The sequence below is a fragment of the Aegilops tauschii genome, chromosome 3, assembly GCF_002575655.3.
Source record: "Aegilops tauschii subsp. strangulata cultivar AL8/78 chromosome 3, Aet v6.0, whole genome shotgun sequence".
NCBI lineage: Eukaryota > Viridiplantae > Streptophyta > Magnoliopsida > Poales > Poaceae > Aegilops > Aegilops tauschii.
Window position 1 is genome coordinate 446,119,716 of NC_053037.3, and position 24,311 is coordinate 446,144,026.

The following is a 24,311-nucleotide window of genomic DNA, read 5'->3' on the forward strand; positions in this document are numbered from 1 at the left end:
TAATTCTTCTCTTGTATTTGCCGATGCTTGCATGGAGGGGATAATCATAAGTAGGTTGTTTGTTCAAGTAAGAACAATGCCTTAGCTCCTGTCCACCCACATAACAGTTTATCAAAGCAATGAATGCGAGTCAATGAATCATGGTGAAAGTAACTAGATGAAATTCCCGTGCGTCCTCGAGAACACTTTAATCACTATAAGAAGTACTTCCGGCTTGTCCTTAGCAATATTAAGGATTGGGACAGCTTGCCACCTTGCTACTTTGGTTACTTGTTACTTGCTACAAATTATTTTACTAAAAACTATCTTTCACAACTGTCTTACAAAACATGCAGAGAATACCTGGCTGAAAACCGCTTATTGATTCTTTCCGCCCCTCGTTGGGTTCGACACTCTTTGTTATTGAAAGGACTAAGATTGATTCCCTATACTTGTGGTTCATAAAGACTCTTTTCTGGTGTCGTTGCTGGCAAGTGATGCACTCTTGGTAAGTGGAATTTGGTAAGGAAACATTTATATGTGTTGAATTTTATCCTCACTTGTTGCTATGGAGGACAATCCTTTGAGAGGCTTGTTTGGGGTAACTTCGCCTCGAACACAAGTGGAAAGAGTTGAGCCTCAACCTACTGAAAATATGAAATCTCTCTTGGTATTTTGGAAAAACTGCTTGCTAATCCCTGAGATGGAAGAATACATCATGATATGCATTTAATCTTAGATAAACTTTGTGGATTATTTAGGCTTGCAAGTATATCTAGGGATGACGCTAAGAAGAAATTATTCCCTTTATTTTTGGATGGAAAAGCATTGGCATGGTATAGTCTATTGGATGATTCTGATTCATGGGACTGGAACCAATTGCACTTTGTCCATCATGATCGGAATTTTATCTATAATTTTTGGCCACGCGAAGGAGAAGTACCGCTCAATCTTGGGGGAGGCTTAAGGACCTGATGCCCAAATGCCCCAATCATGATCTCTCGAGAGATATGGTTGTTCAAAACTTTTATGTTCGGCTTTCTCTTCATGATAAAGAAATGCTTGATTCTTTGCCTGCTAATTCTTTCTCAAAAAGAAGTATTATGCAACTGTGAAGATTGGGAGATCAACAGAGGTAAAGAGTCAGGTATAAATTTTGAGTATGAATGTCTTAAATCTTTTGTAGAAACATATGTTTTTCATAAGCTTAGTGCAAAATATGGACTTGATTCTGAGATAGTAGCTACATTCGGTGAATCCTCTGCTGCTCATGATCTTCCTAGAGAAGTGATTTAAATTTCATCTGTTAAAGATATTTGTCAATAACCTATTATTGCTAATACTAAATGCTATTTTATACTACCAATACTGTTGTGCCTGGCTGCGAGCTGCTTATATTGAGAAACTCCCTTTTCCTATTAGAATTAAGCAACATACTAAGGCTACAACCATGGTTCGTAAGAGTTATGTTAAAACCAACATCTTAAGCAACTCGGGTTGTGAATTGCGCTAGAGAGGAGCAGAAAACATAAACTGAAAAATTACATATGTATATAACAAAGGCACACATATATTATGCATACCTTTTGGAAACTCGAGTTTGGGCTCCCAGGGGTATTCTTCCTTCATCCCGACCCATCAGACTCTCAGTTGCTCTCTTACAAGTAAATACTACATGTTTCGACACAACATTCTAGGTTTAACCTATTCGGGTTACATATCAACAATATAAGGCAAGCCTAAAATGGGAAGCATATTTTAGTACACTCGGAAAGAGTAATATAAGAGGAAGTATGGCAAATCAACTTAAATTCCAAGGTGAACAATGAACTATATCCACAGCTTCCTAATTGCTCAAGTGCTCGCATAGTCCATCTGACACAAATATAACAAACTAATATTCTGTACACAGTCTATGTTCTTCAATGGATGGTTCGGGGCAAAGAATGGTTTTAGAAGGGCCTTGGAATACTGAACCAGGCTAGAAGGGGCTCATGGTTAAATTTCGAACTTTTTTGGTAGGCGTGGCCAATCATTTTGGAAAGCTGAATACAAAGAAAAAACCTAGAGCATGAGTAATTAACTAATTATTATGTGAGATATGTCAGAAGAAATCGATCTTGGGACTTTGTACAAATGGCATGCTCTTGGCATAATTAATCCATCAAATGGGGCACAAATAGAAACCTTTATCAAATAAACTCGGAGGCTAACAAAATGAAATACCTGAATAATACCCTTCATGCGCCAAATGTTGTGCTTCAGGGCAACGATCCGGGGGGTCATTTGGGTGTACCTGTCTTAGCTCATCCCTTATAGCCTGAAAGCTCGTGCTATGCTCGGAATGTAGCTAAACCACCTTAGTGTCTTTGAGGCCCCTTTCGACCCTCCTGGGGAGAACACACGAATCACTGGTGTTTGCTATGTAGAGGACCCCTTCATCAATAATGCCAACCAAACAACACGAACTGACCGACGACTGATACGTCTCCAACGTATCTAGAATTTTTTATTGTTCCATGCTGTTATATTATCAATCTTGGATGTTTTATAATCATTTTTTGGTACTAACCTATTGACATAGTGCCAAGTGCCAGTTGCTATTTTCTGCATGTTTTTACATCGCATGAAATCAATACAAGACGGAGTCCAAATGCAACGAAACTTTACGGAGATTTTTTATGGACCAGAAGGAACATAATGGGCCATGGCTGTGCCTGGGGGGAGTCCTGAGGAGGGGAAAACCCACCAGGGTGCGCCAGGAGGCCCAGGCGCGCCCTGGTGGGTTGTGCCCACCTCGGGTGCCCCCCGGACCACCTCTTTGCTCTATAAATACCCCAATATTCCAAAAACCCTAAGGGAGATGACGAAATATTCATCCAGCTGCCGCAGAGTCCAGAACCACCAGATCCAATCTAGACACCATCTCGGATGGGGTTGACCACCTCCATTGGTGCCTCTCCGATGATGCGTGAGTAGTTCTTTGTAGACCTACGGGTCCGTAGTTAGTAGGTAGATGGCTTCCTCTCTCTCTTTTGATTCTCAATACAATGGTCTCTTGGAGATCCATATGATGTAACTTTTTTAGCGGTGTGTTTGTTGGGGTCTGATGAACTTTGAGTTTATGATCAGTTATATCTTTTTATATCCATGAAAGTTATTTGAGTTTCTTTGATCTCTTATATGCATGATTGCTTATAGCCTCGTATTTCTTCTCCGATATTTGGGTTTTGTTTGGCCAACTTGATCTATTTATCTTGCAATGGGAAGAGGTGCTTTGTAGTGGGTTCGATCTTACGGTGCTGTATCCCTGTGATAGAAGGGGAAACGACACGTATGTATCATTGCTACTAAGGATAAAATGATGGGGTCTATCTCTACATAGATACATCTTGTCTACATCATGTCATCGTTCTTATTGCATTACTCCATTTTTTCCATGAACTTAATACACTAGATGCATGCTGGATAGCGGTCGATGTGTGGAGTAATAGTAGTAGATGCAGGCAGGAGTCGGCCTACAAATCTTGGACGTGATGCCTATATAATGATCATTGCCTGGATATCGCCATGATTATTTGAAGTTCTATCAGTTGCCCAACAGCAATTTGTTTACCCACCGTTTGCTATTTTTCGCGAGAGAAGCCACTAGTGAAATCTACGGCCCCAGGTCTTCTTTCTCATATATTTGCCTTGTGATCTATTTTACTTGCTCTTTTTATTTCAGATCTATTAAACCAAAAATATAAAAATATGTTGCTGCACTTTATTTTATTTGCGATCTATTTATTCAATCTATTACAACTTTCTCCCATCATCACGCAATTTCTCGCGCCGTTACCCAAAAGGGATTGACAACCCCTTTAACACGTCGGGTTGCGAGGTGTTGTTATTTGTGTGCAGGTGATGTTTATGTTGTGTTGCTTGGTTTTCCTACTGGTTCGATAACCTTGGTTTCATCAGTGAGGGAAATATCTACTGTCGTTGTGCTGCATCATCCCTTCCTCTTTGGGGAAATACCGACGTAGTCCTAGCAGACATGAGCTTTCTGGCGCCATAGCCAGGGAGACATCAAAAGGAATTTCTGGAGCCGTTGCCGGGGAGGATCTTCAACATATACCAGGTTCCTAATCACAAATCTCATCTCCTCCCAATTTACATTAATTTCCATTTCCTCTCATTTTCCTCTCCCCCACTTCACAAAAATTTGTCGTTTTATTTGCCTCTCTTTTTTGTTCGCCGTTCTCTTGCTTCTAGTCTTGATGGCTAGCGTTCCTACTCCTCCATTGTCACCAGATTTTGAAGTTCTTTACTTCAAGCAAAGATAAGGAGAAAATTTGAAAGGTTCCTGGTGATACGTCTCCAATGTATCTACTTTTCCAAACACTTTTGCCCTTGTTTTGGACTCTAACTTGCATGAGTTGAATGGAACTAACCCGGACTGACGCTGTTTTCAGCAGAATTGCCATGGTGTTATTTTTGTGCAGAAGTAAAAGTTCTCGGAATGATCTGAAACTTCACGGAGAATATTTTTGGAATTTATAAAAAATACTGGCGAAAGAATCAAGACCAGGGGGCCCACACCCTGTCCACGAGGGTGGGGGCCGCGCCTGCCCCCTGGGCGCGCCCCCTGTCTCGTGGGCCCCCTCAGGCTCCACCGACCTCAACTCCAACTCCATATATTCACGTTCGGGGAGAAAAAAATAAGAGAGAAGGATTCATCGCGTTTTACGATACGGAGCCGCCGCCAAGCCCTAATCTCTCTCGGGAGGGCTGATCTGGAGTCCGTTCGGGGCTCCGGAGAGGGGAATCCGTCGCCGTCGTCATCATCAACCATCCTCCATCACCAATTTCATGATGCTCACCGTCGTGCATGAGTAATTCCATCGTAGGCTTGCTGGACTGTGATGGGTTGGATGAGATTTATCATGTAATCGAGTTAGTTTTGTTAGGGTTTGATCCCTAGTATCCATTATGTTCTAAGATTGATGTTGCTATGACTTTGCTATGCTTAATGCTTGTCACTAGGGCCCGAGTGCCATGATTTCATATCTGAACCTATTATGTTTTCATGAATATATGTGAGTTCTTGATTCTATCTTGCAAGTCAATAGTCACCTACTATGTGTTATGATCCGGCAACCCCGAAGTGACAATAATCGGGACCACTCCCGGTGATGACCGTAGTTTGAGGAGTTCATGTATTCACTAAGTGTTAATGCTTTGGTCCGGTACTCTATTAAAAGGAGGCCTTAATATCCCTTAGTTTCCAATAGGACCCCGCTGCCACAGGAGGGTAGGACAAAAGATGTCATGCAAGTTCTTTTCCATAAGCACGTATGACTATATTCGAAATACATGCCTACATTTCATTGATAAACTGGAGCTAGTTCTATGTCACCCTATGTTATAACTACTGTATGAGGAATCGCATCCGACATAATTATCCATCACTGATCAAATGCCTACGAGCTTTTCACATATTGATCTTTGCTTAGTTACTTTTCTGTTCCACTGTTACAATTACTACAAAGCTGCTACTGTTACTTTTGCCACCGTTATTGTTACTTCCATACTACTTTGCTACTAAATACTTTGCTGCAGATATTAAGTTATCCAGGTGTGGTTGAATTGACAACTCAACTGCTAATACTTGAGAATATTATTTGGCTCCCCTTGTGTCGAATCAATAAATTTGGGTTGAATACTCTACCCTCGAAAACTGTTGCGATCCCCTATACTTGTGGGTTATCACCTGGTATAGGCTTATGGAATCGTATCGTATTTCCAATCTAAAGGGGGCGCTAAGGTTTTGCTTCATAATTTTTACATAGGATTGGCTTTGCATCATAGACAACTTGTAGATTTTGCTGCTAAAGGGAATTTTATTGAGCTTGATGCCAATGTTGTCTATGAAATTTTAGAGGGAATTTTGGGAATTCCTCCTCAAAAGAAGGGGCTTTATTTTACCCCTGAGGGAGTTCAAATGTTGGACAAACTTGGTGATCTGCATAAACATATGGTTGAAATACAGAAATATAATGAACCCCTCAAACACCTCAATGGTAGTATCAATCGCATGAATACCCTGATTACTCTTTGCAACAAGCGACTGGATATTTTGGATCTAAAGATGGTTTCTTTTCCGGAGCATTTAGGGAAGCGTAAAGAGCCTCCCGGGTTTGAGAAAACCCTTACAAAAGTTGCCAAAACTTTCGAAAACAAAACTTAGATCCTTGTTTTATGCCTAGCTAAGGGCGTAAAACTATAACGCTTGTTGGGAGGCAACCCAATGAATAAAATTTTATTTTTTCTTTTTACTTTCTGTTCTTGTGTGTTTACACAATTATGCTACTGGTATGATTGTGTTTTTTGTGTTTTAATTAGTGTTTGCGCCAAGTAAAGCCTTTAGGATCTTCTTGGGTGATAGTTGTTTGATCTTGCTGAAAAACAGAAACTTATGCACTCATGAAAATAATTTTCATAAATCACAGAAAAGTGCTTTTGCCCTAATTCTTTTTGCAGAAGATTAATATACAAATTACCCTGGTCCTCCTAATTTTTCAGAATTTTTGGAGTTACAGAAGTATTCGAAATAGTCAGATTACTACAGACTGTTCTGTTTTGACACATTCTTATTTCTTTGTGTTGTGTGCTTATTTTGATGGCTCTATGGTTTTCTTTGATGAGTTTTTGCCATAGAAAAGTTGGAATACAGTAGATATAATACAAAAACTAAATATGAATTGGTTTGATACAGTATTTATAGTAGTGGTTTGGTTTCTTATACTAACGGATCTCACGAAGGTTTTGTTGAGTTTTGTGTGATTGAAGTTTTCAAGTTTTGGGTTATCTTACGATGGATGAAGGAAGGACAGAAGAGCCTAAGCTTGTGGATGCCCCGGCATCCCAAGCTATTATCCAATAATGAGCAACCAACTAAGCTTGGGGATGCCCCTGAGTGGCATCCCCGCTTTCTTCCAACGACTATCGGTATTTCACTCGAAGCTATATTTTTATTCGTCACATGATATATGTTTTGCTTGGAGCGTCTTGTATGATATGAGTCTTTGCTTGTTTTATTTTGTGTTCTAAGTCATCAATCCTTGCTGGACACACCTAAGAGAGTCAAAATTATGTCATGACTTGTTAAAATTGCTCTCTATGCTTCACTTAAATTTTTATGAGCTATGGACTTGCTCTAAGTGCTTCACTTATATCTTTTTGAGCATGGTGTGCTTTAGTATTTTTAAAGAAATTCTCTCTTGCTTCACTTAGATTTATTTGAGAGTTAGTAAAATTTTCAAGAAATTCTCTCTTGCTTCACTTAAATTATTTTGAGAGAAAGAATTGTTTTTAATGCTCATGATCTTCACTTATATTTGTTTGAGCTTATGAAAAGCAACACATGAAAATTAGTCCCAAAGTGATAGATATCCAAGAAGGATATAATAAAAGCTTTCATGAAGATCATTGGACAAAATAAACTTGATTCTTAGTAATAGTTTTGAGATATGATGATGTGATATGTGAGTTATGTTGATGAGTAATTATGCTTTAGTAAGAATATTGGTGTTAAGGTTTGTGATTCCCTATGCAAGTACGAATTTCAATAGTCATGCAATGAAATTATATCACACTTGTGGTGCATTATTCGGTGTTAATTATGCTTAATGCTTGCTTATGAGATTATTCGTTTCTTGGTTGGTCGCTTCTCAATCTTTTGCTAGCCTTCATTTTGCACCAAGTATGATCTCTACTTGTGCATCCAAAATCCTTTAAACCAGTTTTGCCACATGAGTCCACTATATCTACCTATATGCGGTATTCTTTTGCCGTTATAAGCAAATTTGCATGTGCCATCTCTAATTTTCAAAATAAACTTCCCTTTTGTGTGTTTGTTTCGCTCGCGGAGTGGTGAGGGGTGGCTAATATTTTCCATGCTAGATCTGTTATTCTCACGATGAGTATTTATTCACTTGTCATTGCACAAGAGTAAGGCAAAGGTTTTAGGGATGCCCAGTCCTGAAATGCAAAACTGAATTTACTTTGTGTTGTCAAATAATAAATTCCTTGGAAAGTGTTGGTATGGAGGGCAACCGTGGATACGGCTAGCCATGGATAGTGAAAGTATGGTGGAAAAAGGGATAAACTTTATTTTCTGTTTGGGAACCGCCTATGATATATCTAGCATGGAAAGTGTTGAGAACTCTAAGTCGTTTTTGTTGGTGGGATGGATACACCTCCCAAAATGTTTTAATCTCTAATTCGCTTTGAGCTCTGGCACCTCTACAAATCCCTACTTCCCTCTACGAAGGGCCTTTCTTTTACTTTATGCAATTTTTATTTTTGAATTTGAGTCTCCATCTTCTCTTATAAAACCACCAACTAGGAGGCAATATGATCGTACTTAAGTATTGGGTGTAGCTAATATGCGAGTGTGTTTCGTGCATGGATCAATGGTTGAGCATGATGGGCTAGGGATAACTTATTTTAGCATTGATATTTTGAAAGACATGGTTGCTTGTTGATATGCTTGAGTATTTAAATTATCATGTCAAAACTAGACTACTGCTTTGAATCACATAAAAGTCCAATTGTCCATGCTATAAAGCAAAGAATATGATATGACATGTTAGGCAGCATTCCACATCAAAAATTCTGTTTTTATCACTTACCTACTCGAGGACGCGTAGGAGTTAAGCTTGGGGATGCTGATACGTCTCCAACATATCTATAATTTTTTATTGTTCCATGCTGTTATATTATCTATCTTGGATGTTTTATAATCATTTTATAGTCATTTTATATCATTTTTTGGTTAACCTATTGACATAGTGCCAAGTGTCAGTTGCTGTTTTCTGCATGTTTTTTACATCGCGGGAAATCAATACCAGACAGAGTCCAAATGCAACGAAACTTTACAGAGATTTTTTATGGACCGGAAGGAATGTAATGGGCCCTGGCTATGCCTGGGGGAGTCCCGAGGAGGGGATAACCCACCAGGGCGCGCCAGGAGGCCCAGGCGCGCCCTGGTGGGTTGTGCCCACCTCGGGTGCCCCCCGGACCGCCTCTTTGCTCTATAAATACCCCAATATTCCAGAAACCCTAGGGGAGTCGACGAAATATTCGTCCAGCCGCCGCAGAGTCCAGAACCACCAGATCCAATCTAGGCATCATCTCGGATGGGGTTCACCACCTCCATTGGTGCCTCTCCGAGGATGCGTGAGTAGTTCTTTGTAGACCTACGGGTCCGTAGTTAGTAGGTAGATGGTTTCCTCTCTCTCTTTTGATTCTCAATACAATGGTCTCTTGGAGATCCATATGATGTAACTCTTTTTGCGGTGTGTTTGTTGGGATCTGATGAACTTTGAGTTTATGATCAGTTATATCTTTTTATATCCATGAAAGTTATTTGAGTTTCTTTGATCTCTTATATGCATGATTGCTTATAGCCTCGTATTTCTTCTCCGATATATGGGTTTTGTTGAGGATATAGACCTTAGAGTCACCCGCCAGGAGGGGCCGGGTTACTCATATGGTCATTGCCAGAAGCCCGGCGCCAAGCTTGAAGACGGTGGGCCAAAGATGGGCTTAAGACCCGGATATGGCTTAAGGCCCGTAGTTACAATCATTATCATGGTATAACTTGTAGTGCAAGGCAAGAATAGCTGAGAGTCCGAGCCGGACACTCTTATGAGCCGGCCGGGACTCTGAGAGCTGCTGGGCGTCAGCCTCCCTATATAAAGGGACGACTCGGCAGCGGTTTAGGGAGGAGAAAGATCTCATCGAGAGCCAGGCATAGCAGTTAAGCTCCCTGGTCATCGAAACCCTAATCAATACCACCTCAAACTGGACGTAGGCTTTTACCCTCACCGTAAGGGGCTGAACCAGTATAAACCCTCGTGTTCCTTATCCCACTTAACCCCTTCAAGCTTCCTAGTTGCGATGGCTCCACGACTAAGTCCTAGTTCGAGGACATCTGCCGTGACAATTCCACGACAGTTGGCGCCCACCGTGGGGCCAGCGCACGGTGGATTTGAGTTCTTGAAGGGCAGCTTCGAAGGGCTCAAGGGATACGTTGTGGGCCGGATGACCAAGAGTCGTCGCGGCAAGCTCGACATCGACGATGCAAACCGGGGCCCCGACGCCGGCTCAATTGAGTACGAGTACCGGGTCCCCTTCGGCGGAATTCATGTTTTCATTGGCAAGATTGGTGAGCCGGGACCTGAGCCGGATCTCTACGCCGATTTCATCGAGACGGCTCAGCGTGCACGACCCGCCCGGGCCCGGCCTGCCTTAAGGCATGCTTTTGTGGGATGTATTCATGGAGGGCCCTCTGATCGATCCGGATCTGGTGATGAGGCGGCCGCCGACTCTGACGGCGAGTCGTCCACCGATGAGTCAAATTCGTTGTATCAACTTCAAGATGGCAGGCTCATGGGTTGTTCCGATGGTGACAGTATTCCGGACCCGTTTGAGCCGCCAAGTCAGGTTGGAGTCTTTATGGCCGGTGCACGGCCTGTTCAGAACCCTGCTGCTGGAGCGGGAAACCCGGTGCCCTCGCCGGCTCAGGTGCTAATGGATCTCACGGACAAGATGACGGCCCTGTTAACCGCCACGGTTGACCCGACAGATCAAGCTCAGCATGATGCGGAGGTGGCACAGTTAAAATTGGATCTAGTGAAAGCTAAGGAGGATCTGGCAGCAGAAGAGATCAGGATGGCTGCAGAAAGGGCGGCTCTCGACGCCCAAACCCAGTTGATTCAAGCGCAGTCTTTCCGGCTCACGATGGATCAAAACGCGTCCAATGAGGTCCTAAGAAGAAGGCATCAAAAGGTCCAATCTCGACTCCCTCCGGTTTACGATCCACGCAACCTCTTCAACACGCCAGGTGCAGGGTCTAGTAACCCGCCAGGGGTCATAGTGCCCGGGTCTGGGACCCCTATTCAGCCACAAGTCATGGGACCTCCCCGGGTGCCCCCTGCCCCGCCTCAGTACGTGCCAATACCCCCGGGTCATTATAATAACCCGCTGGAGAACATGGTCGCCGCGGCAGCACGGCTGGCGGCTCTCCCAGTTGACGGCGACTCTCCGACGGCTATTGAAACCCGCCGGGTCAGGGAACTCCTTCAGACAGCGCTGGCGCGGCAAGAGGCGTACTCCTACAGCCGGGACAGGATCCACTCGACCCCTCGTCCAGGCCGGAGCCCGAGTTACAGCAGGCACATGGTCTCAGCGACCGGCTCAAGTAACATCCGACGCCATGACCCGCCCCCTGGCTGTGGCCCGGCTCATAATGGAGCCTTTCACGCAGCAGACCAGGACAGAGCGCGGCAAGAGGCGGAGCAGGTGCCTCAGTTGACGGCTTACCAGACTCCCCCGGCTTACCTGACGGCTTCCGTCGACGTGGGTATCCCTACCAGGACTGGGGGTGTCCCTTGTTTAGTGCCAGCTATCCGCAATGAACGTCTACCCAAGGATTTCAAAGGCCCTAGGAAGGTGCCTAATTACATGGCAGACTTACAACCCGCAGCCTGGATCGAGAGTTACGAGATGGCCATGGAACTGATGGAGGTCAGTGAGGCGGCAATGGCCAAGTACTTCACCATGATGTTAGATGGGACTGCCCGCACTTGGTTGAAAGGGCTACCACCGAATTCCATCGAGTCTTGGGCTGAGCTGAAAGCCCGTTTCATCCAAAACTTCAAGGATACATGTAGGCAGTCTATGTCAATTGTGGATTTGACTAACTGTAAGCAGCAGGAGGGTGAATCCACGACACATTGGGTTCGCCGGGTCAAAGAGATCATACATTCATCAGATAAGATGGATGCCGGCTCTGCAGTCTTAATGTTGGAGCAGAATTGTCGTTTTGTGCCCCTGAAGATGAAACTCGGGCGGCTTAAGCGCGACTGCAATGATATGGGTACACTGATGGCGGCTCTTGTCAAGTACGCCGATTCTGATGGTACCAAGGACCCCGCTTCAGATGATGAAAGGACAGGGAAGGGAAAGAAGAACGGCAATGGCAAGGGTCCTCAGCATAACCCGGGGAACCAAGGAGGAGGCAAGCGCAAGGCCGATGGCAGCCTAGAGTTTGTAGCCAACGCCAGCTCACAAGGTAATAACCAGCGACGCAAGGGGAGGCCCCCTCCCCGAGGCGGCGGGTCCGGCCCGACGCTGGAGCAGCTGTTGAATGAGCCTTGTCCAAGGCATGGCTCTAGAGAGAAGCCAGCGACTCATCTATGGAAGGATTGTGCAATCATGAAGGCCTTTAAGAATTACAATGGCCCGGGCGGCGGCTCAGGCGCCGGCGGTTTTCATGGCCCGGGCGGCGGCTCAAGTTCTAATCCTCAGAACGGTCAAGGGGGCTTTAATCAGTAGTCTGGCCAGGGTCATCAACAGCAGCAGGGGGGTTATCAGACCAATCCAAAGCAGCTTAGCGGTGGACAGTACCATGTATTTACCACCAGTCTGTGTAAGCGAGATCAGAAGCTTCATAAGAGGGCTGTGAATGCTGTTGAGCCGGCGGTTCCACGCTACTTGCGGTGGTCTGAGCAGCCTATAGTATGGAGTAGAGAGGATCACCCTCCCCGGGTGGACAATCCGGGTCACTTGGCCTTAGTGGTGGCTCCTCAGGTGGGAGGATATAAGTTCACTAAGGTACTCATGGACGGAGGCAGCAGCATCAACATCCTCTATTATGAGACTTTTCGCCGTATGGGGTTGGTTGATAAGAACCTCAGCCAGTCAAACACTATCTTCCATGGTGTGGTGCCTGGTAAGTCGGCTTATCCAGTCGGCAAGATCGAGTTGGAAGTGGCCTTCGGAGATGAGAATAACTACAAGGTGGAAAAATTGACCTTTGAAGTGGTCAAGATAAGAAGTCCGTACCATGCTATATTTGGGCGGCCGGCTTACGCCAAGTTCATGGCACGGCCGTGTTATGTATACTTACAGCTCAAGATGCCGGGTCATAATGGGACCATTACGGTTCACGGCAGCCGGAAGGTGGCTCTGGAGTGTGAGGAAGGCGATGCAGTTTATGCAGAATCTGTTTGCGCAACAGAGGAGTTGAAATTTTACAAAGACAATGTTGACCCAACTAATATGACCTCTCTGAAAAAGCCGACTACGGAGCATGAGCCGGCAATGAAATTTAAGTCGGCCGATGAGACTAAACTTGTTGATTTCGTTCCAGGAGATTCATCTCAGCAATTTAGCATCAGTGCCAATCTGGATCCAAAATAGGAAGGCGCGCTCATCGAGTTCATCCGTGAGAATAGAGACATCTTCGCATGGAAACCTTCTGACATGCCAGGTGTACCTAGAGAACTCACTGAGCACACTCTTAATGTTGATCCGAAATTTAAGCCGGTCAGGCAGTTCCTTCGGCGGTTCAATGAGGAGAGGAGAAAAGCTATTGGTGAAGAGGTGGCCTGGCTCTTGGCGGCCGGGTTCATTGTTGAAGTCTTTCACCCAGAGTGGTTAGCTAACCCGGTGCTCGTGCTCAAGAAGAACGGCACTTGGCGGATGTGTGTGGACTACACGGACTTAAACAAGGCGTGTCCGGCTGATCCTTTTGCCTTTCCCCGTATTGATCAAATCATTGATGCTACGGCCGGTTGTGCGCGTTTAAGTTTCCTGGATGCTTATTCCGGATATCATCAGATTAAAATGGCAGTTAAGGACCAGGAGAAGACGGCGTTCATCACTCCCTTTGGAGCCTTCTGCTATGTGTCTATGCCCTTCGGACTCAAGTGTGCACAGGCGACTTATCAGCGTTGCGTGCAGAACTGTCTTCATAAACAGATTGGGCGCAATGTTCATGCTTATGTGGACGATATTGTGGTTAAATCTATAAAAGAGGAAACCCTGATAGATGATTTGAGAGAAACCTTTGATAATCTCCGGGTTTACAAGATGATGCTTAACCCGGCCAAGTGTGTTTTTGGTGTTCCTGCAGGCAAACTCTTGGGTTTCTTGGTTTCTGACAGAGGCATTGAAGCTAACCCGGAGAAGATCAAGGCCATCACCTCCCTGGCTAAGCCGGCGTGTATAAATGATGTTCAGCGCTTGGCGGGTCGCATCGCTGCTTTAAGCCGATTTATAAGACGTTTGGGTGAGAAGGCCATGCCATTATATCAGTTGATGAAGAAAACTGATAACTTCGTCTGGAATGATGCAGCTAATACTGCTTTTGAGGATTTGAAGAAGCAGCTGGCAGAGCCCCCCGTCCTTGCTGCTCCAGTTGATAAGGAGCCCTTATTACTGTATGTGGCGGCGAACACACGAGCCGTCAGTGTGGCTATGGTGGTGGAGCGCAAGGAGGAGGGTAAGGAGCATCTAGTTCAGCGGCCGGTTTATTATGTCAGCGAAGTGCTCATTGAGTCCAAGCAGCGGTATCCGCATTGGCAGAAGCTTGTTTATGGTGTGTTCATGGTGAGCCGGAAACTTAAGCATTATTTTCAGGGTCATCCCATCACTGTGGTCAGTTCTGCCCCTCTTGGTGATATCATTCAAAACAGAGAGGCCACAGGGAGAGTGGCTAAGTGGGCCATAGAGCTCGGACCCCATGGTCTGAAATACGTGCCACGCACTGCTGTTAAATCTCGGGCCTTGGTGGATTTCATCAATGACTGGACAGAGTCACAAGTGCCCGAGCAGAAGCCGGATAACACATATTGGACTATTCACTTTGATGGGTCCAGGCAATTGGAGGGCTCGGGGGGTGGAGTCGTGTTGGCTTCCCCTAAAGGTGACAAGTTCCATTATGTGCTATAGTTGCTGTTTCCTTGCACTAACAACGCGGCTGAGTATGAGGCCTTTCTCCATGGTCTTCGGATGGCTAAAGAGATGAGCTTAAGCCGGGTAAGGTGCTTCGGCGATTCAGACTTGGTGGCTCAACAAGTATCCGGCAAGTGGGACTCTAAGGACCCTCTCATGGCGGCTTATCGCCGCGAGGTTGATGCCATTGCTGGGCACTTTCAGGGCTACCAAGTAGAGCACATTGATCGCAGGAAGAACGAAGCGGCTGATGCCCTAAGCCGGCTGGGCTCTCAGCGAAAGCCGGTGCCGCCTAATACTTTCTTGGATGTCCTGTATAACCCTTCTGTTAAGTTACCTACAGAGGAAGACTTGGCTGTCCCTGACCCGGAGGCACGACTGGTGGCGGCTCTCCACATCATCCTGGACTGGACAGCACCTTATCTGGCTTACATGACCCGGGGAGAGTTGCCTGAGGATGAAACTTTGGCCAGACAAATAACCCGGCGGGCTAAGTCAATGATTGTTATCAATGGTGAGTTGCATCACCGCAGTGTTACGGGAGCGTTTCAGCGTTGTGTTTCCCCTGAGGAAGGTTAAGAGATCTTGCGTGAGATCCATGAAGGGGATTGTGGCCATCACGCCGGCTCAAAGTCTCTTGTGGCCAAGGCTTTTCGTCATGGTTTTTATTGGTTGACGGCTCATGCTGATGCAGATGACTTGGTCAGTAAGTGTGATGGTTGCCAAAGGTTCTCGCGACGGGCTCATGTACCGGCTCAAGAGCTGAGGATGATCCCAATTACTTGGCCCTTTGCGGTCTGGGGGCTTGATATGGTTGGGCCTTTCAAAAGGTCCAAGGATAAGAAGACCCACCTTTTGGTGGCAATTGACAAGTTTACCAAGTGGGTTGAAGCGGAGCCAGTTAGCAAGTGTGATGCAGTCACGGTGGTTCAGTTTATGAAAAAGGTGATCTTTCGCTTTGGTTTTCCACACAGCATTATAACTGACAATGGCACCAATTTATCCAAAGGCGCCATGGAGGAGTTTTGTCAACGAGAGCATATCCGACTTGATGTTTCCTCAGTGGCTCATCCTCAATCCAATGGTCAGGCTGAGAGAGCTAATCAGGAGATTCTGAAGGGTATCAAGCCCCTGCTTTTGGTCCCTTTGCAATGGACGCCGGGTTGTTGGGTGGAGGAATTGCCCTCCGTGCTATGGAGCATCAACACTACTCCTAACAGGTCTACAGGCTTTACACCTTTCTTCATGGTTTATGGAGCAGAAGCAGTCCTCCCCAGTGACATCCGTCATGACTCGCCTCGAGTGGCGGCTTATGTTGAGGCGGACAATGAACAAGCGCGCCAAGATGCTCTTGACTTGTTGGACGAACAGCGTGATGTGGCCGCAGCTCGTTCAGCGATTTATCAACAAGACCTGCGCCGTTATCATAGTCGACGGGTTAAATCCCGGGTCTTCCAGGAAGGCGATCTGGTGCTCCGGCTCATCCAAGATCAAACAGACGCGCACAAGTTATCCCCGCCTTGGAAAGGGCCCTTTGTGGTCAGCAAGAATTTGCACAATGGGTCATATTACCTCATTGACATTCGGGAGCACAAAGATTCACGTAAGTCGGAGGAAGAAACCCGTCGGCCGTGGAACATAGCTCAGCTTCGGCCTTACTACACTTGAGCCACCGGCTCTCATGATGTACATATTTCTCTAAGTCGTGTATATATTATGATAAGCAATAAAGCAGGACCTCTGTCCTTTTTTCTCCTCCATATGTGCACGTGTTGTTTTCATTGCAAGATTACATGATAATCTGAAGGAGGATCCGGCTTATGATCGTATTTGAATCTAGCCGCAGGCAATAAGGTCATTTGGGGGCTTCCTGTTCAAACATAGGTCGTATTCGAACCAAAGAGAACATAGCTGTCGATACCCATTTGATTGGCAAAGTGCCGAGCTCATTGGGGAGTTTTCTTTGATCATATTTGAATCATAGTTTAACCCCTTTGGGAACCGACGTGGATCGTATTCGAATCAGCGTCGTTAAACAATTCTTAAAGTCATTTGGGGGCTTCCTGTTCAAACATGGGTCGTATTCGAACCAAAGAGAACATAGTTGTCGGTACCCTCTTGATTGGCATCGCCACACCCACGGGGGGCTATATGATCGCATTCGAATCCTAGCATAACCCCTTTGGGCCGGGTCTCTGGTCGTATTCGAACCGGAAGCCCCTAAGTTCTTCTGAATATTTTCAAATTGTATACGGCCGGGTCTCACTTTGCCGGCTTAACGTTGATTTACAGTGTTAACTATTAAGACAGGTAAATCGGAATTAAGGTACCAACCTTATTACCCGGGTTATCTAAACCGGAAGTATGCTTGCAGACCGCTAAGTGTGTTATCGCGGCTGTATTGAGGACATAATTGAGGGATAGTCTTTTTTGATTCATATTCCGGGTTATATATCTAAAGCTTATGATTCTCAGTGCGGTAAGCCGCCTAGAGACTTGTGATTTGTCCTTTATGCAGGATGATTAAAGGCAACTATTCTTGAGCTTAAGGACAATGAATGATCAATTATGACCCGGAGACATATAAGGAAGCAACTTTCATAAGGATTCAGCATTCAATACGTGCGCGATGGCACGGCACAGTTAAAGTGTTGAACCTATTCTATTACAAGACTCATCGAGTCCAAAAGGGTGGAGCATTGTTTTATAAGCCGCCTGCCGAGTTAAGATGCCTGCTGGGTTGATGTCTCCGGCTCATCCCTCTCTTCTCCTCCGGTTGTTCCCAAGACCTGGAAAGTTGATGACTTCAAGTCGATGCCGCTCAGAGCTTCGAACTGAGCTTCCTCGTCAATTAACCCCGCCGGGTCAATCTCCGGGGCGAAGGTGTGTTGACGAGCCGGCGGGATTAAGCTGAGGGCTTCATAGCGCGGGGTCGGGATCCTCTAATTTTCCGAGTTGTAACCCGGCTGGTACTTGGTCAGGTATGTGTCGTTTCCAATGAGAGTGGCCACCGGACGCACGACCTTCACGCAGGCGGCAAAGTCCCTTTGGTCGAAGGTTGTGCCGTCTTCCTTCAGACTTGGGTAGCCGAGGGCGATGTCTGCCGGGTCTAACTCGGGCAGGAAAGCCTTGGCCCGGCTCAGCGCGGCGATCGCTCCGGCTCTTGCAGAGGCCCGTCGCAGCTCTTGGATACGTTGAGGCAGAACGGCGAACCGGCGAAGAACCTCCGCCAGGTGAGTAGGCACCTCGTTGGATAGGGCCACCACAGCCAAGGCACGCTGTGACCCGGTGTAGAGTTGCTCCACCAGGGTGTACACGGCCTTTAGCTTGGTTACCACACTCTGGTTGAGGTTGGCACTTCTGGGACCTGTTTCACAGAACAGGATAAGCCGCCGACAAGGGTGAGTTATGAGGCATCAAAATTTTAAGCTGGATGAAAGCCGGCGGATGACTTACCGAAGATTGCAGCAACCATCTGAGACACTTGGCGCTTTAAGCCGGAGAGTTCGGCCGTCTTCTCTGCCAGGGCCTTCTCCGCCTGTTCGGCCCGGTTCACCAGCGCGGCCTTCTCTTCGGCCCAGGCTTTCCGTTCAGCATCAAATTCGGTCTTCAGCTTTTCTTGAGCGGCGATGCTGGACACAAATTTGGCATTTGCCTTCCGGGTCTCCATTTCTTGCATCTTCAGCCGGTTCTTGAGATCAAAGATGTCAGCCTCAAACTTCTTGCCGGCAGCCTGCATAAATTTCCGGGTTATGGCATGAACGGTTACTATGCAACTTTAAAGTCCCAAGCGTTTTCCAAGCAAAGACACTTGGCACTTGGGGGCTAATGCATATTGAACGTTTCTATCTACAAACTGCCGGTTCAATTGAGTAAGCCGGAACCTAAGTCTACAACATATTCAATCATAAGTCGTCGACTTGGGGGCTAGCATGGTAAAGGTAACTATGCAGTAAGTAAGAGGACAGAAGAATAGTACCTCGGATTTCTGCTGGATCTGGTTCACCATGGCAATCTCGGCGTCCCGGCTCTTGTGTACTTGGCTGACGAAGCCGGAGACGACCTCTCCAATGGTCAAATTGGCGTAGTCGGTGAGGTCCAGGTTAACCCGGCGGGACTCTAGCAGCTCCCCTTTGGCAGAGCACTTGGCCAGTGCAGTAGGTCTCCCCGGCTCAACAAACTCCATCCGGGTGATTACCACGTCCGGGTCATCTGCTGGTTGAGCCGAGCTGGAGGCCTCCGGGTTAGCATAAGCTTCTGCAGTTGCCTTGGCGGTTGGAGCGGTGGCTTCGGGAGCGGAGGCAGCTGGCGGTCCTTGACCTGTTACCTCCGGCTCAGGCAACTCCGGCTCTTCGACCGGCTTGGTCTTCTTCGCCCTCTTGGTGAGCTTGGCCTGGGCACTGAAAAGACAGAAAGGTTAAGCACAATAGTGTAAGTAAAGACAAAGTACAACATAAGGTGATTATCATTACCCGGGCACGGTCTTGAAAGCCGGCAGGCTTGACTGCATAGAGTCGCCAGAAGAGGGGGAAGTTTCCTGATAATTTGAGTCAGAGGAATTAAGTGGTTGACGTATAACACCCGCCAAAGGATGAAAAGGGTACAAAGTTGAGATCACCTCGGTCCGGCGCTTCCTCGACGCGTCTGGTAAGCCGGAAGAGAGGTCGGCGTCCTTGTTGGTCCGGGTGTGCCGCCGGCTCTCATGAGTCTGTTGCTTCAAAATAAATTGAGGATCTTGATAAGCTAAAGGATGTGAAAAGCTTACTTTCCGGGTTACCCTTCGGACTTTCAGCCTTGGCAAGGGCTCCGAGTCGGAGGAAAGTGACATTACCTCTTCAACCACCGGGTTACTTGCTCCGGTGTCATCCTGTTGATGAACAAGTGCTGGTAAGGCAGACAAGAAATAAACAATAAACACAACAAGAGCTTACAGGTTCAGGGGTTACCTCTGACTCGGAGCTGTCACTTAGTTGCATCAGCTCCGAAGCAGTTGGCCTACTTCCCTTCTTGCGGGGAGCGGCTTTCTTGGCGGCTTTCTTCGCCTTTCTGGCCTTCTTGGCCGCCTCATGGTCATATTTGACCCGCCAGAATTTGTCATCAGCCTGAAAAATACAATGATGATTTCTTAAAAGATTCAGATGAAGGTTATCTGTAGACAAAGATAAAATGTTCAAATCAGTGGCTTACTGCTGGGGCTGGGTTGATCTTGCAGAAGGGGGCTAACCCGGTCCTCCCGCAATCTGCCAGGCTCTCGTTCAAGAGAGCCTTGGTCATCTCCTCTGCAACATCTTCAGGAAGATCATTGCGGCTGTGTCTCTGGGGGTCATCCTTTCGGCCCGTGTACTCACACATTAAGCCGGGGCGGCGGCTCAATGGGATCACCCGCCAGGAGATCCAGACCCGGACCAGATTGATTCCGTTGAGACCATTGCCCAGAAGAGCCTTGATCTTGTTTATGGTGGGGAGCAGAGGCTGGCGTTCCGCTTGAGTCAGCTTGTCTGACAGTGGGTGTGTTGACTCCTGACGCGAGGGGCGAAAGCCGGGCAATGGACTTTCATCAGCCGGCGACGTGTCTTGGCAGTAGAACCACGTCAGATTCCAGTCTTTGGGGTGGCTTGGCGGTTCTGCGTACGGGAAAAGGCAGTCCCTCCGCCGCTGAATGGAGATGCCACCTAGCTCCAGACTTGGCCCATTGGCGCACTCATTCTAACGGTTCAAGTAAAAAAGCTCTCTGAAGAGCAGCAGACTAGGTTCTTCTCCAAGGTAAACCTCACAGAACACTTGGAAGTTGCAGATATTGGACACTGAGTTGGGTCCTATGTCCTGAGACCGCAGATCGAAGAAATTCAGAACGTCTCTGAAAAACTTTGAGCCGGGCGGTGCGAAGCCCCGGCTCATGTGATCCGCAAAAATGACCACCTCTCCGTCCTTTGGCTGTGGTCTCTCCTCTGACGGGTCAGGGGCACGGTAGGACATGACATCCTTCTTGGGCAGGTGGCCTGACTTGACAAAATCCGCTAAGGTCTCATTGGTGACGTTGGACCTCATCCAATTGCAAGTGATGGAGGCCTTAGGAGCTTTGGGAGGCATGGTGAAAGTCGGCAGCCTATGATAAAAGGAAACGTCCGGTTTAAGTATAAGCCGGAGGAAAGTTATAGTTCAGTGTTAAGTGGCGGTTTATGGAGGGGCCTAATGATATATATCTGAGTACATTGAGTTATCTAAGCCGCAGAAAGGATGTCAAGAGTAATTCAATTTGTCTATGGCCTTATCACAGATGAGCCGGAAAATTCTATGGCGCATGGTTTCCTTTGAGTCGGAAGATTCTACGGGGCGTGGTATTCTTTAAGCCGGAAATATAAACCTCCATGACTCAATGAGTGCAGTTTTTTACTAAGTGTGGTGAAAACAGGTTTCACACTTTGCGGTAAATATTTTGGATCAAAATGGTCGGGTAAAAAGAAAATTTCTAGACCTAAAAGCAGACGCAGGGGAGTTCTTGAGCTCGAATGAGGCCTTTATGCAGTGAAGGAGGGGTCTACTTGCGTGTGAAATGGATGCTAAAACATCTACCGCAGTGGTTCTATACAAGGCTAAGATCAAACAGGGGCAGTAACAATGAGAACTACCGGAGCTTGTGGGCGACGGCGACGAACACGGATGAACCCTACTGCAGATCTGTTCTACGGGGTAGTGAGGACTTACCGGTGCTGAAGACGTGCGGGGGTCGCCGCCGTTTGTCTGGACCGAGTCAGGGTGATGCAGCGGCCAAGGTTGACGAAGACCGGGGGCGCGGCGGCGGCGGTGGAGTTCGAGCTCGAGCAGAGGAACAGTGGCGCGAGGAGGAAGAAGAGTGGCTGAAGGCCCGTCGGGCCGGCCTATTTATAAGGGCAAGCTCGTAAGTGGGCTCGAGAATCAAGGAGACCACGGCGTGGTTATCTCCCCACGAAACGCCTTGATTTTCGGGATGACAGTAAAGATAAGATCCGTTGCGGATCTGGCGGAGTAAAAAATGGGCTTAATGGAAGATGATGTCATGGCGGATTACCCGGAGTCCAGAGAATGACGTCACGCCGGGTTATGGCCTTCACACAAATGGTAAGCCGGAGATTTTTTCTGACGAAAGAATTGAAGATTGACATGAGCCGGCTCAAATCAATCTGGGGCCTAATGTTGAGGATATAGACCTTAGAGTCACCCGCCAGGAGGGGCTGGGTTACTCATATGGTCATTGCCAGAAGCCCGGCGCCAAGCTTGAAGACGGTGGGCCAAAGATGGGCTTAAGACCCGGATATGGCTTAAGGCCCGTAGTGCAAGGCAAGAATAGCTGAGAGTCCGAGCCGGACACTCTTATGAGCCGGCCGGGACTCTGAGAGCTGCTAGGCGTCAGCCTCCCTATATAAAGGGACGACTCGGCAGCGGTTTAGGGAGGAGAAAGATCTCATCGAGAGCCAGGCATAGCAGTTAAGCTCCCTAGTCATCGAAACCCTAATCAATACCACCTCAAACTGGACGTAGGCTTTTACCCTCACCGTAAGGGGCCGAACCAGTATAAACCCTCGTGTTCCTTATCCCACTTAACCCCTTCAAGCTTCCTAGTTGCGATGGCTCCACGACTAAGTCCTAGTTCGAGGACATCTGCCATGACAATTCCACGACAGGTTTTGTTTGGCCAACTTGATCTATTTATCTTGCAATGGGAAGAGGTGCTTTGTAGTGGGTTCGATCTTACGGTGCTTGATCCCAGTGACAGAAGGGGAAACAACACGTATGTATTGTTGCTACTAAGGATAAAACAATGGGTCTATCTCTACATAGATAGATCTTGTCTACATCATGTCATCGTTCTTATTGCATTACTCCGTTTTTCCATGAACTTAATACACTAGATGCATGCTGGATAGCGGTCGATGTGTGGAGTAATAGTAGTAGAGGCAGGCAGGAGTCGGTCTAATAATCTTGGACGTGATGCCTATATAATGATCATTGCCTGGATATCGCCATGATTATTTGAAGTTCTATCAGTTTCCCAACAGTAATTTGTTTACCCACCGTTTTCTATTTTTCTCGAGAGAAGCCACTAGTGAAATCTACGGCCCCGGGTTTTTATTCTCATATATTGGCCTTGCGATCTATTTTATTTGCTCTTTTTATTTCAGATCTATTAAACCAAAAATACAAAAATACGTTGCTGCACTTTATTTTATTTGCGATCTATTTATTCAATCTATTACAACTTTCTCCCATCATCACGCAATTTCTGGCGCCGTTACCCGAAAGGGATTGACAACCCCTTTAACACGTCGGGTTGCGAGGTGTTGTTATTTGTGTGCAGGTGATGTTTACGTTGTGTTGCTTGGTTATCCTACTGGTTCGATAACCTTACTTGCATCACTGAGGGAAATACCTACCGTCGCTGTGCTGCATCATCCCGTCCTCTTTGGGGAAATACCGACGTAGTCCTAGCAGACAGGAGCTTTCTGGCGCCATAGCCAGGCAGACATCAACGAGATCTTTGGTTTGACGAGCCACTGCTTCCTCACGTGATTCAGAAACCTCTCCTCTGTGGCAGCTTAGGATCTGCGAACGATGTCGGCCGGGACAGTCTATTTTGTTCCGTCGCAAACTCCGCATTGAAGTATTAATCAGCTAGCTATAAGTAACAAACCAATTGGAAGTCTGATAATTCATTCATCTAAAATGACAAACCACCATATAGGATGGGGTTTCACCACTATTGTTTTATGCTCAAACAAATAAGTGGTTTCTTTCATATCTATCTTATTGAGGAATATTATTATAACATGAATTGTGAAGGACATGATATCATGGAAGCTTCTGAACAAGCAATCCCAAATCATGACATAAGTATTTCAATTAGTTATAGCAAGACCTACAACATGACGGGGCGATGGCGGCAAGCCGGTAACCCTAACCCTAGCTCGCCGGCCTGGGAAAATTGGGTGAGCGAGAGAGAGAAGACTAACCTAGCCGCTGTCGTCGCCGAGGACCACAAGAAATCAACGGGAGGAGTTGACCTCGTCTTCCCTCAAGCACCAACAGCAAACAAATAAGTGCCACATTTCAGGTAACAGTCAGGCATGTGCATGTTTGCAGCGGGAATGATATAACGCACAGCTACTCAGCGGCGAGGAGCAGCTGCAAAGGCGGTGGCGCCAAGGCTAAACCCAATGGTGTCCAAGTGGAGCCAGGTAGTAGCGAGCGCCTCCATAGTGCCTTCCACCGACCACCAGTGCCCGCTCTCGGCGCACATCACCCCATTGTATTTTTGCGGCAGCTGCACGAGCACGACGCAAGAGCACAATAAGTAGCAATAACTCCAGCACACCGGGGGGAGGGCAGCCAAGAAACAAAACATCAGTACAGGCTGGCCATGAGTAGAAGCAGCATGCACCGGCAACAAACAGCAGCGACGGGATAACATAGCGATGACAGCGCACAAGCACATGTGCCCAATGGCGGGTATAGCAGCATCTGTAACATGACGGGGCAGCGGCGTCGAGCTGGTAACCCTAACCCTA

The 24,311-nt window shown here is 46.8% G+C and overlaps 1 pseudogene; it reads right to left on the minus strand.

Annotated features, from left to right (window-relative positions):
* Positions 1–1,780: 1,780 nt before the first annotated feature.
* On the minus strand, positions 1,781–23,484 carry LOC141043022 (probable protein phosphatase 2C 38; annotated as a pseudogene).
* Between the last annotated feature and the right edge of the window lie 827 nt (positions 23,485–24,311).